Consider the following 12,234-nt stretch of genomic DNA (forward strand, 5'->3'; position numbering starts at 1 on the left):
CGTCGTGTTTTTATTGTTTTATTTTTTATTAATTTCATTTTTTACCTACGTGACTTTGCCGAAAGAATTAAGAGTATGAATCATTGCAGTCACGAAAGCTTCAAATCTAGAAGCAGAGAGTGTCTTCTTGGTTCTTTCGGTAAAGTCACGTAGAAGGAAAATAATAAAAATAAAAAAAATAAAACATAATAAAATAATTCTCACGACGTTTCGGCCACAACGCAAGCAGTCGTCTTCAGGTGGAGAACAGGTCTGTCGAGACGGCTGCTTGCGTTGTGGCCAAAACGTCGTGAGAATTATTTTATTATGTTTTATTTTTATTATTTTATTATTTTCCCTCTACGTGACTTTACCGAAAGAACCAAGAAGATGAATCCCTGCAGTCACGAAAGCTTTAAATCGAAGCAGAGAGTGTGTAACAGTGTGCTCGGTGATTAATTAAAGAAGATACTTCTCCAAGTCAGTCACGACAGATGTATGGTGGACTTTCGCATCGCGCGCAGCTCAGCCGTGCTCATCATTTCATACGGCAGCGTCATTCATGATAATAGCACCCCGTAACGCTGTACATTAACAACATTATATATGTAGAAGGACCAAATCCCATAAACAGCCACTAACAAGCAACATAAAGAACTAATAAACATATTAGGAAATTGCACCAAAAGAAAGAGCACAAACAATAACAAAACAAGTTACTGCAACAAAGAGATCAGGCAATGAGGTCACGTGGCAGGCAACCCCCCCACTCACCCCCCCACTCAACCCCTCCCCCCACTCAACCCCCCCACTCAACCTTCTCCTCCACTCAACCCCCCCCCTCAACCCCCCACTCAACCACCCCACTTAACCTCTTCCTCCACTCAACCCCCCCACTCAACCCCCCCACTCAACCCCCCACTCAAAGCCCCACACACTAAACCCCCCCACTCAACACTCCCACAAAACCCTCCCACTCAACCCCCCACTCAACCTTTCCACTCAACCCCCCCCACTCAACCCCCCCACTCAACCTCTCCACTCAACCCCCCACACTCAACCCCCCCACTCAACCCCCCCAATCAGCGCCCCCCACTCAACCCCCCCACTCAACCCCCCACTCAACCCCCCCACTCAACCCCCCCACTCAACCCCCCCCCCGCTCAACCACCCCACACTTCCTCCCCACTCAACCCCCACTCAACCCCCCCACTCAACCCCCCCAATCAGCGCCCCCACTCAACTCCCCCCGCTCAACCCCCACTCAACCCCCCCACTCAACCCCCCCACTCAACCCCCCCACTCAACCCCCCCCACTCAACCCCCCCACTCAACCCCCCCACTCAACCCCCCCACTCAACCCCCCCCACTCAACCTCCCCACTCAACCCCCCCTACTCAACCCCCCCAATCAGCGCCCCCCTCAACCCCCCACTCAACCCCCCACTCAACCCCCCACTCAACCCCCCCACTCAACCCCCCCCCCCCACTGAATCCCCCCACTCAAACCCCCCCCCCCCGCCCACTCATTCCATCCTCCACCCACCACCACTACCTTTCTAGGGCTACTGACATATCTCGTAAGTGGAGGGGGTGGGGGGGTGTTTACAGGTAAAGCGGCAGCCCTGCAATGGCTCGATCAGGGCCACTGCTGGCGCCAATGTCGCCCCCCCCCCAGGAGACCCCAGAGTGCCGCTCGCTCTGCTCCTGCGGGGGCCACGTGGTTGTGGATCGATCACTGCAAGTTCGTGTCCACTTAGTGGTGGTGGTGGTGTTGTTGCTGCTGTAACTCAAGTCTCTGCAACCAGATCCCCGTGCGTATTCTTGTCCAATATATATTTTTATCGGCGCTTAACTAAACCCGACCCCAAGTTTATATGAATGTACTTTATATATCTGCGTGTTGATATATTTACATATGAACTTGGGCGCCACGGTGGCTAGGAGATGTTAACTCCATCACCTTGTATACAGGAGGTCGTGTGTTCGAGCCCGACCCTGACGCCTTCTGTTACATTTGGAGTTTGCGTGCCTTTCTCTCTCGCCGTGGTCGCGTGGCATTTACTTCAGGTCCTCCGGTTTCCCCCCCTCTACATTTACAATCGGCATCACGCCTTCAGAGATTTTTGGCCGCTAAACATTTCCACGTGACATTCCACTCCGTTGAGCTTTACCTGGTGAAATAAAAAAACAGTTTAGATTAGTTCTATAACCAGGTTCACGTGAGCTTTATTGTCCGATTGATTTTTACCTGCAGTGAAATGAACCTAACCCCGAGTTTATACAGTTCATATATATAAATTGTGTTTGACAATCTTAATGACCTCTGTTCTCTTTAACACTCGCCTTGCGCAATGTGCCAGCGTGCGTTCTACCCCGCCGTGATGTCTTCTCCATGCTGCTTGTCGCCGCCTTGCCCTTCGGAACTTGACCCTGTAACAGTTGTTCATTGGATGGTAACAGTGGTTGTCTCAGCCCATCATCCCTACCTCTCTCCAGGGTAGATAAAATAGGCAACCACTTTGTGGGGAAGGTAACAGTGGTTGGCTTAGCCCTCCCTCCCTCCTTTTTTTTTTAAACGATCAGACGAGAAAGATGCTCGGTCTTTCGGCACTTTACTTCGTTCATCATCATGTCGTTTGTTTGTATTTTTTTAAAATCAAAGATATAACGCGGGTTTCCCGTGTAACATTCGTCCCATTGTGTGTTACTGTGTTCATAGACACCAACAAGAAACACAAATCACCCTCAAAAACCCATCACCAGATCCCCTGCTGCTGCGCTACCAGCACCATAGCGGCGAAGGCACCTGCCTGACCTCCCTCCCCTCCCTCCCCTCCCCTCCCTCCACTCCCCTCCCCTCCCTCCCCTCCCTCCCCTCCCTCCCCTCCCTCCCCTCCCCTCCCTCCCCTCCCCTCCCTCCTTTCCCTCCCCTCCCCTCCCCTCCCTTCCTTCCTTCCTCCCTCCCTCCCTCCCTCCCTCCCTCCCTCCCCTCCCTCCCCTCCCTCCCTCCCTCCCTCCCTCCCTCCCCAAAAGGTCAAAGAGTCTACCACTTGTTAGCCATCGTTGTCAACGCGTGCCTGGAATCTTCTCCAGGTGGTCTTCAGAGCCCAGAGGCACACACATTTCTTGTGGTGTTGTCGCAAATTCTCAGAAGTGTTAACATGTCTTTTTTAAGCACCCTGTATTTGTGCGCCTTTGGACATAGCCTGTTAATCTCTCAGCTTGTGTCGTTTGGCACCGTGATACAGACAGCTGCAGGTAGATGCTGCTCTTAGGGACCGTCCATAAATGACCTCATGCACCTAGGGGGGGGGGGGGGTGTCAGACATTTGTGACGATGTGTGACGAGGGAGGGGGGGGGGTTTGAGAAATGTGACGTCACATCAAAATGCGCAACTTTAAATAAATATAGACAACACGTTCTACTTAATTAAATAGACGTTTTAATAAATGTTTTCTCCTACAACATCAGAGTGCAGCGCCACATTAAATACGCACTCGATTAGCTGAGCCAAGAAGGCTCAGCTAATCGAGTCTCTCACCTTTCTGAAGAGATGCCGCGACTCTAAGGTAATACCGAACGCATTTACACTAACATCTGCTGCTGTAACTTCTTCTAATGCGAAACGAATTCTGTCTAGAACTAGCTTAGCTCTTATCTCAGAGAAAATCAGACTTACGCGCACCGAACTAGATCAGTTAGACAAGACACTCTACAAATCACACTTATCCTTGAGTGCAACAATGTCCACATCGGATTGGGAACATGTGGAAAAAATGACTGCCTCTTCAGCTGCCGCTATGTCGACTAAATGTAAGGACAACTTGATTTCCAAATTCAACCGCCTCTCAAACAAGAAACCGGACCCACACATTGAAAAGCTAGATGTTAACAAAGTCGTAATTAATCGCAGTAACAGTCCTATTTCTGAAGGTTTGAAATCCGTTTTAGCTAAAGGACTAAACTTTGCAGTCACACCTAGACACATACCAGTTAATGATATAATTGCTCGAGTAGATGTAGCTCTCAAGGGCTTGAGTCACATCGCTGCAGACGTAGCAAGATCGGAAATCTCTGTAACCCTCAAAAACGCTAAGATGCCAGCTAGCAACATCAGCAAAGATGAGCGTTTTGAATTAGCTCAATTAAAAAAGAGGGATGACATTGTCATCCTCTCAGCCGACAAAGGCAATGCCACTGTCATCATGGACAAAATAGAATACAACAACAAAATTCAAGAACTACTCACCGATGGCAGCTATACAAAAATAAAAAGAGACCCCACCAACAGCCTCGTCTCCAAAACCAACAACATCATTTCTGCTTCAACCGCATTAATTGATCAGACCAAACAGTTCTCGTTGAAACCTTCTGCAGCCAGGCCACCAAGATTGTACGGCTTGCCAAAGATACATAAAGAAGATACACCTCTTCGTCCCATTGTCTCTACTATCAACTCCCCGACTTACAAACTGGCTCGTTTTTTGTCCGAAATCCTACGGCCTTTCACTGGAAAAACCACCTCTGCAGTACTAAACTCTACTGACCTGGTATCAACAATCAAAGGGATTGCCCTGTCCCCAGACGACCTGCTTGTCAGTTTTGATGTGGTTTCCTTGTTCACCAAGGTGCCTGTGCCTGACACCATCGCAATCATTGAAGACTTGGTTCATCAAGGACTGAATGCTGGGGTACCCCCCCTGGTGAGACACTGCTTAACCAATACATACTTCACCTGGAATGGAACCTTCTACAAGCAAATTGAGGGCACCCCAATGGGCTCCCCCTTATCTCCGGTTGTAGCCAACATCTTCATGGAGAAATTTGAGACGGACGCCATCCAGACTGCGACTCTACGCCCGACCTTATGGAAGAGGTACGTAGACGACACTTTTGTCATCTGGCCACATGGCCGGCCTGCTCTAGACCAATTTCTCGACCATATCAATTCCATACACCCAGCCATCAGATTCACCATGGAAGTCGAAAATGATGGCAAGCTACCCTTTTTGGATGTCCTAATCAAAAGGAGACCTGATGGTTCAATGAGCCACTCTGTCTACAGGAAAGCCACCCACACGGATGCTTATCTAAAACCGGATTCCCACCACCATCCATCCCAGAAGAATTCTCTCATCAAGACTCTATATCATAGAGCCCAATGCATCTCCGACCATGAACACATTTCCAGTGAACTCAAACACGTACGCCAAGCTCTTAAGGCTAATGGTTACTCCGACTACACAATCCGCAAAGCCATCACTCCAACCACCAAGAAAGATCCTGTTGAGGAGCCTTTCAAGACCATCACCTTACCCTACATTGCTGGGGTCACAAAAAAGATCTCCAAAATCCTGATTAAACACAAGATCCAGGTCCGATTCAACACAGTACATAAAATCCGTGATCTGGTACCGTCTGTAAAAGATGTGGTTCCAGACATACAGTACCCTGGTGTCTACAAACTAAGTTGCCTCTGTGGTAGCAGTTACATTGGGGAAACCAAACGACATGTCTCGGACCGCATCCGTGAACATAAAGCTGACCTGAAACACTGTAGGACAAACACCTCAGCCGTGGCAGATCACTGTTACAACTCAGTGGGCTCACATGACATTGACTTCTCCAAGACAGAGGTTCTCTGCAAGCCATCTGGCTATCATGAGAGATTCGTACATGAGGCGATCCACATTTACAAACACAGAGACAATTTTAACCGAGAAGATGGATTCTGGCTTAGCAATCACTGGAAGGACGTAATAAACCATTTTGATACACATTAGGGTGGGTAGAATAATACATAGTGTTATATTAAAAATGTATAAGGTATAGGGTGGTTTATAGCAATACAGTATGTAATTTAATGTTGGTTTTGCCTATGGAAGTATATAGTACGGTATAGACGCGTGTGATGTAAGAGAATAAAGTTTAGATGGAAGCATATTATATAATTTTTTACAACGTAGAATTTTTCATGTATTACTTACTGTTAGTAACTCAGCTTATTGTAGAGTATAGTAAGTTTACTGATGATGCTATGTAGTTTATACTTTAGTTTTCATGCAGTTTATACTGTAGTTTTTTACGTGGTTGTTTAGTAACTACAGCTACATACTATTAACATTCCTTTCCTTTGTTAATGCTCCCCCCCTTCCCCCCCCCCCCCCTTTGATGCTGCTAATCCTGCATAATGCACGGGCATAGTATTGATTTGGAACCCCCCCCGCCCACCTCCTACGCATTTTCCATATGCTGAATTCCTCTTGATATGCAAATTATTTTGTTTAGGCGCTCTTCTTCCCACCTCCCCCCCCTCTAACCCAGCTTAAATATACGCTCCAAGCTTGGGGTGTTTCATTCTTCGCCTGAGGATGGCTGCTTGCGTTGTGGCCGAAACGTCGTGAGAATTGTTTTATTATGTTTTATTTTTATTATTTTATTACTTCCCTTCTACGTGACTTTACCGAAAGAACCAAGAAGAGAAAAATGACAATAGTTTAAAGCGATTTGAAGCATGGGGGTGGGCAGAGCTTTGTGACGTTATATTTGAGAGGGGGGGGGGGGTCCTGACTTTTTGTGACGTCGTGTGACGAAGGGGGGGGGGGGGGGGGGGGTCAAAAATCGTCCAAAATCGCGTGACGTCATTTATGGACGGCCCTTACGTAAACACAAATCGCTGCATCACCTCTCGTTATGGTTCCCCGGCTCGTGCCCCGATGCTGCTGTCGGCGTCACGGCATCGCGAGTCGAATGATCACATTCGGATGCTTCGCCGATGTTGTTCGGGAACGTGAAGCCACGGAAGTGGATATCACAGAACTACTACCTCTGACGTCCATTCTTCGCGGTGCTGATCCGCGCACGGAACTCCCGCACCCGCCCTGCCGCGTGAGAGTAATTCCCGTCGTGCGAAAGCGTGGAGCCCGATCTTTTAACTCTCAGAGCCGGAAATGTAATCCAAGTGAAGTCCACGACCAAATGAGTCTCATAAACCCGATTTTATCACAACTCACTCGAAGCCCCATGGGTTTCCGTGAGAGTCGATGGTTCTCTATGGGGGGAGGGGGGGGGGGGTCAGTGGAATAGCACCTCCGATCAGCACGGTTGACTACGTACGCCGCGAAAAAAGAGGTTCAACATATGATAATTGTTTTTTTACCCTTTTATCTGGCAACAAAACTAATACCTTTTTTTTTTACAAGGAGTCATGTTTGCATATACCACAATACCTGCAGTCATAATGCAAACAAAAAACATAACTCTGATAATTTATGTTATATATGTTATGTTTTTTGTTTGCATTATGACTGCAGGCATTGTGGTCAATGCAAACATGACTCCTTGTAAAAAAAAAGGTGTCAGTTTTGTTGCCAGATAAAAGTGTAAAAAAACAATTATCATATTTTTTTTACTGGCAAATGAGGTTCCAAGGTGGTTCAACATACATACGTGCAGTGGATGAACCGGGCACGAGACGACTCACCGCACCCACACTCGAGAACACTCCGGTTTAATCACGGACAAGGGGCTTAACGCGCGGATTAAGATCCAGGCGCTCAACGGGACCCACCCGCCTCATCGACCACTGCCCTCTTGAGCCACCAGGCGACCCGAACCTGCCGTCTCTTCTACTCGCTCGCGCTCCTCAACTCCACGGGGCAAATCGGAGGCCCTGGCAGGCGACAAAGCGAAGCTTGCGGAGTCCTGGTCAGGTGGCCCAGGCACGAAACAACCTTGACTCTCCCCGGAGATATAGGGGACCGTTTGCTGCTGATGCTGCTGCTGCTGCCAGTTTCAAAATAATGTAAATGGTGCTCGTGTTGTGGCCGAAACGTCGTGAGAATTATTTTATTATGCTTTATTTTTTATTATTTTATTACTTCCCTTCTACGTGACTTTACCGAAAGAACCGAGAAGAAAATGTAAAAGCAAATCACCTGCCTCACCCTTTTACGGGCACTAACACGATAGGTGTTAATATGTCCAAACACCAAACAGATGCACGTATATTATTGGAAGGCATCAAAGTCGCACCAATGCTCGTGGCAAAAAAACGCAAACAGCACGCCCAATGAATTCAGACTTTAATGCCTTTTGCAATGTCGATTTTTATGACTCTACCCCGGTGCCCTTCACCCGCACGGAGCTCGCTCAGTGATCCCTGATTTAAGAGCACCCTATGCCTCTCAACTGTATTATCTCTATCTTATCTTCCTATATAATCGTCTTATCCTTTTTCTTATATTTCATAATACGCTAAGACAAGTATATTCCTATTTAAAGCTTTCGTGACTGCAGGGATTCATCTTCTTGGTTCTTTCGGTAAAGTCACGTAGAAGGGAAATAATATAATAGTAAAAATAAAACATAATAAAGTACAATTCTCACGACGTTTCGGCCACAACGCAAGCAGCCGTCCTCAGCCGTCCTCAGGTGAAGAACAGGTCTGTCGGAAAGACTTTACCGAAAGAACCAAGAAGAATAATCTTAAGTTTTTTCGGTAAAGTCACGTAGGTAAAAAAATTAAATTAATAAAAGTCAAATAAAACAAATCAAAATGAATCCTTGCAGTCAGGAAAGCTTCAAATCTAGAATTAATGCCCTCTACGGGGACGAATTCCACCTATCTGTTAGAGTTTTTAACAGAAAACGAGACAAGAAGTCACAGCTTCTCGAGACGCTGGCCTTCCTCAAGTGATGCCGAGATAACAAGGTAATACCCATCGCTTTCACACTCACATCCGATATATACGGGGTAGTATTTCTTGTGATCTCTCATTTACTTGATACAGCTGTCGTGGCTGTGACGGTTCCACCTGAAGACGGAGGCTTGTGTTGCTTCCGAAACGTCGTGAATTTTTTGATTTGTTTTATTTTACTTTTATTAATTTAAATTTTTTACCCACGTGACTTTACCGAAAAAACCTAAGAAAATGAATCCTTGCAGTCACGAAAGCTTCAAACCAAGAAGAAGTATATTCCTATAGCGTTCTGCTCCTCCGATTGGCTGCTCGGCCGCGGTGACGCCACTCACTGCCACCAATCGGCGTGCGCGACAAGGGCTCATTAACATAATTTTATAGTTGGCAATTGTCTTATATTGGCGGCTCGCTCAGCATTAGCTCACGTATCAATAACCCGTAAACGTGACGATACAATCCTCCGATAATGAAATAAAAGCGAGACACCATACCAATGCAGCAATAATGACAATGAATAATCCGGTGCTGCAAAATGCAACATTAGTTGCAACTCACCGTCACGACACTTTACGGCCAGTCCCCGTCTAACGAACGGGTTGTGTTCCGGGTGCCCGTTCATTGGTCCATCTCATCCGCCTGCAAGGAGTGGGACACACTCACGTGCACGAAAGCACCCACTTACGACAACAACCTGCAAACGCCTGCTCACGCTGTCCAAACGAGCCGCCGAACTATTTCGTTTGGCGGAGCGATCCTCCGCCATGCCGTACGTCACAGTTGGGAGTGTGTGTATGTTGAGAGTGTGTGTGAACGCACGCGTGTGTGTGTCTGTGTGTATGTACGTGGACTCAAATGAGTACCTGGTGCGGTGTGTAAACATCGCCACTAGGGAGACAAAGGCGGTCGGGCGTGGTGCTGGCCACCCACCTTCTCGTGTACCGTTGCGGCCTTCATAGGTGCTCGCTAACAGCACTTGCCCTTACAGTCTGTTAAGGCTATACGGGGGATCTTTGTCTTTGTATATGGGGAGCGGTAGTGTAGGGGTTAGCGCTACGCTGCGCGACGAACCTGGCGACCCGGGTTCGATTCCCGCTCACGGCCAACACCAGTGACGATTATCTGAACCGGTTTCTGGGCCTCCCTTAGGTCGACTCAGCCTCAAATGAGTACCTGGTGCGGTGTGTAGTAAACATCGCCATTGGAGAGACAAAGACGCTCGGCCGTGGTGCTGGCCACCCACCCCCTCGTGTGCTGTGTCGGCCTTCATAGGTGCTCGCTAACAGCACTTGCCCCAACAGTCTGTTATGGCTACACGGGTGCGTCAAAGTTGCTGCGAGTGACAATACTAATGATTAGTTATTATTGTTATTGTTACTATTGATATTATTATTGATAGTATTATTATTGATATTGTTATTGATATTATTACTGTTACTGATATTAGCATTGTTATTATTATTATTTATATTATTATTATTTATATTATTGTGATTATCATTGTTATTATTATTATTGTTATTTCCCGCTCCTGCAGGCGGACTCGTCGCGTTGTCTCGCGGTCCGTTGCGTGGCTTGAAAGCCCCCACCACCACCACCACCCCCACCACCATCACCCCACCACCACCACCACCACCCCCACCACCATCACCCCACCACCCCCACCACCATCACCCCACCACCACCACCCCCACCACCATCACCCCACCACCACCACCACCACCCCCACCACCATCACCCCACCACCCCCACCACCATCACCCCACCACCACCACCCCCACCACCATCACCCCACCACCCCCACCACCATCACCCCACCACCACCACCACCACCCCCACCACCATCACCCCACCACCACCACCACCCCCACCACCACCACCACCATCACCCCACCACCACCACCACCACCACCCCCACCACCATCACCCCACCACCACCACCACCACCCCCACCACCATCACCCCACCACCACCACCACCCCCACCACCAAAATATTGCTGTGTGCAAAAATCCCAGTGGGATGCAAGTCAGACAACCAACAACAACCACAAGACAACTTAGATTAAGGCCATCAGTCTAACTCTGTACTACAACAAACAAACACAGGCTAAACCAATACACTTTTCGAAATCACCAAAATAAAGCCATGAAAGCAATGAAACAGTGCAGGTCATAGGAACTGTGACGGAATTTTCACAATAAATGGCATAAACAACATGTACTACCAAAACCCTGCAGCCATAGCTGGCTGCATGAGTCACTCCACAACAGTACCATCACCACCACCCCACGACCTCCCACACTACCACCACCACAACCGCCAACACCCCATTACCACCACCACAACCCCAACTACCTCCCCCCAACTATGGGTGTGTGCGTGTGTAAGACATGGGCGTGTGTGCGTCTGTAAGTCATGGGTGTGTGTGTGTAAGCCGTGGGTGTGTGTGTGTGTGTAAGCCGTGGGTGTGTGTGTGTGTGTAAGCCGTGGGTGCGTGTGTAAGACGTGGGTGTGTGTGTGTAAGCCGTGGGTGTGTGCGTGTGTATGATATGGGTTTGTGCGGGTGTAAGCCGTGGGCGTGTGCGTGTGTAAGCCATGGGTGTGTGTGTGTAAGCCGTGGGTGTGTGTGTGTGTGTAAGCCGTGGGTGTGTGTGTGTGTGTAAGCCGTGGGTGCGTGTGTAAGACGTGGGTGTGTGTGTGTAAGCCGTGGGTGTGTGCGTGTGTATGATATGGGTGTGTGCGGGTGTAAGCCGTGGGCGTGTGCGTGTGTAAGCCATGGGTGTGTGTGTGTAAGCCGTGGGTGTGTGTGTAAGATATGGGTGTGTGCGTGTGTAAGACATGCGCGTGTGCGAGCGAGTTGGCCAAGCGAGCGCCGACTGCTCAAGCGGACAAAGTGCCGTGCTTCAGCGCCGCTGATGTCCAGCGAGCGACTTTGTCGATCTCGCGGCGCGAATATCGAGGGTGGTTTGGGAAGCCGCGGGGGGCGACGTGGTTTTTTTGGGGGGGGGGGGGGGGGTGAGGGTTGCACGTCGACCTGATGCGCTGTTTAGATCGCCCGTGAACGTCTTCATTGCGCATCCCAGTGATTACATTCGATCGCTCCTCGCTAATTATTTCCTCCGACCCCGCGATGGTGGTCACGACCCCCGGAGAGGCGTTGTCTGCGGCGAGCGGCCGCTTCATTAGCGAGCGGCGAGACAAACGCAAATCGAACGATTCGCACCACCCTCGCATCCGGTGGCTCAGCGGTCAGGGCTGCCGCAGAGGAAGAGAGCCTGGGTTCCAATCCAACTGTGTTTAGTTTCTCCGTCGAACCGCACTGCGGCGAGGTGATCATCTTAAGGCCGGTCGCCAGTGACCTACTCACACAGAGATCGATAGACTCACACAGAGACCCGTAGACTCACACAGAAACCCATAGACTCACACAGATACAGACTCGGAATGAGACTCGTAGACTCACACAGAGACCCATAGACTCACACAGAGACCCATAGACTCACACAGAGACCCATAGACTAAAACAGAGAATCATAGACTCACAAAGAGAC

This window comes from Lampetra planeri, chromosome 47 (assembly GCF_965212315.1).
Source record: "Lampetra planeri chromosome 47, kcLamPlan1.2.h2, whole genome shotgun sequence".
Taxonomy (NCBI): Eukaryota; Metazoa; Chordata; class Hyperoartia; order Petromyzontiformes; family Petromyzontidae; genus Lampetra; species Lampetra planeri.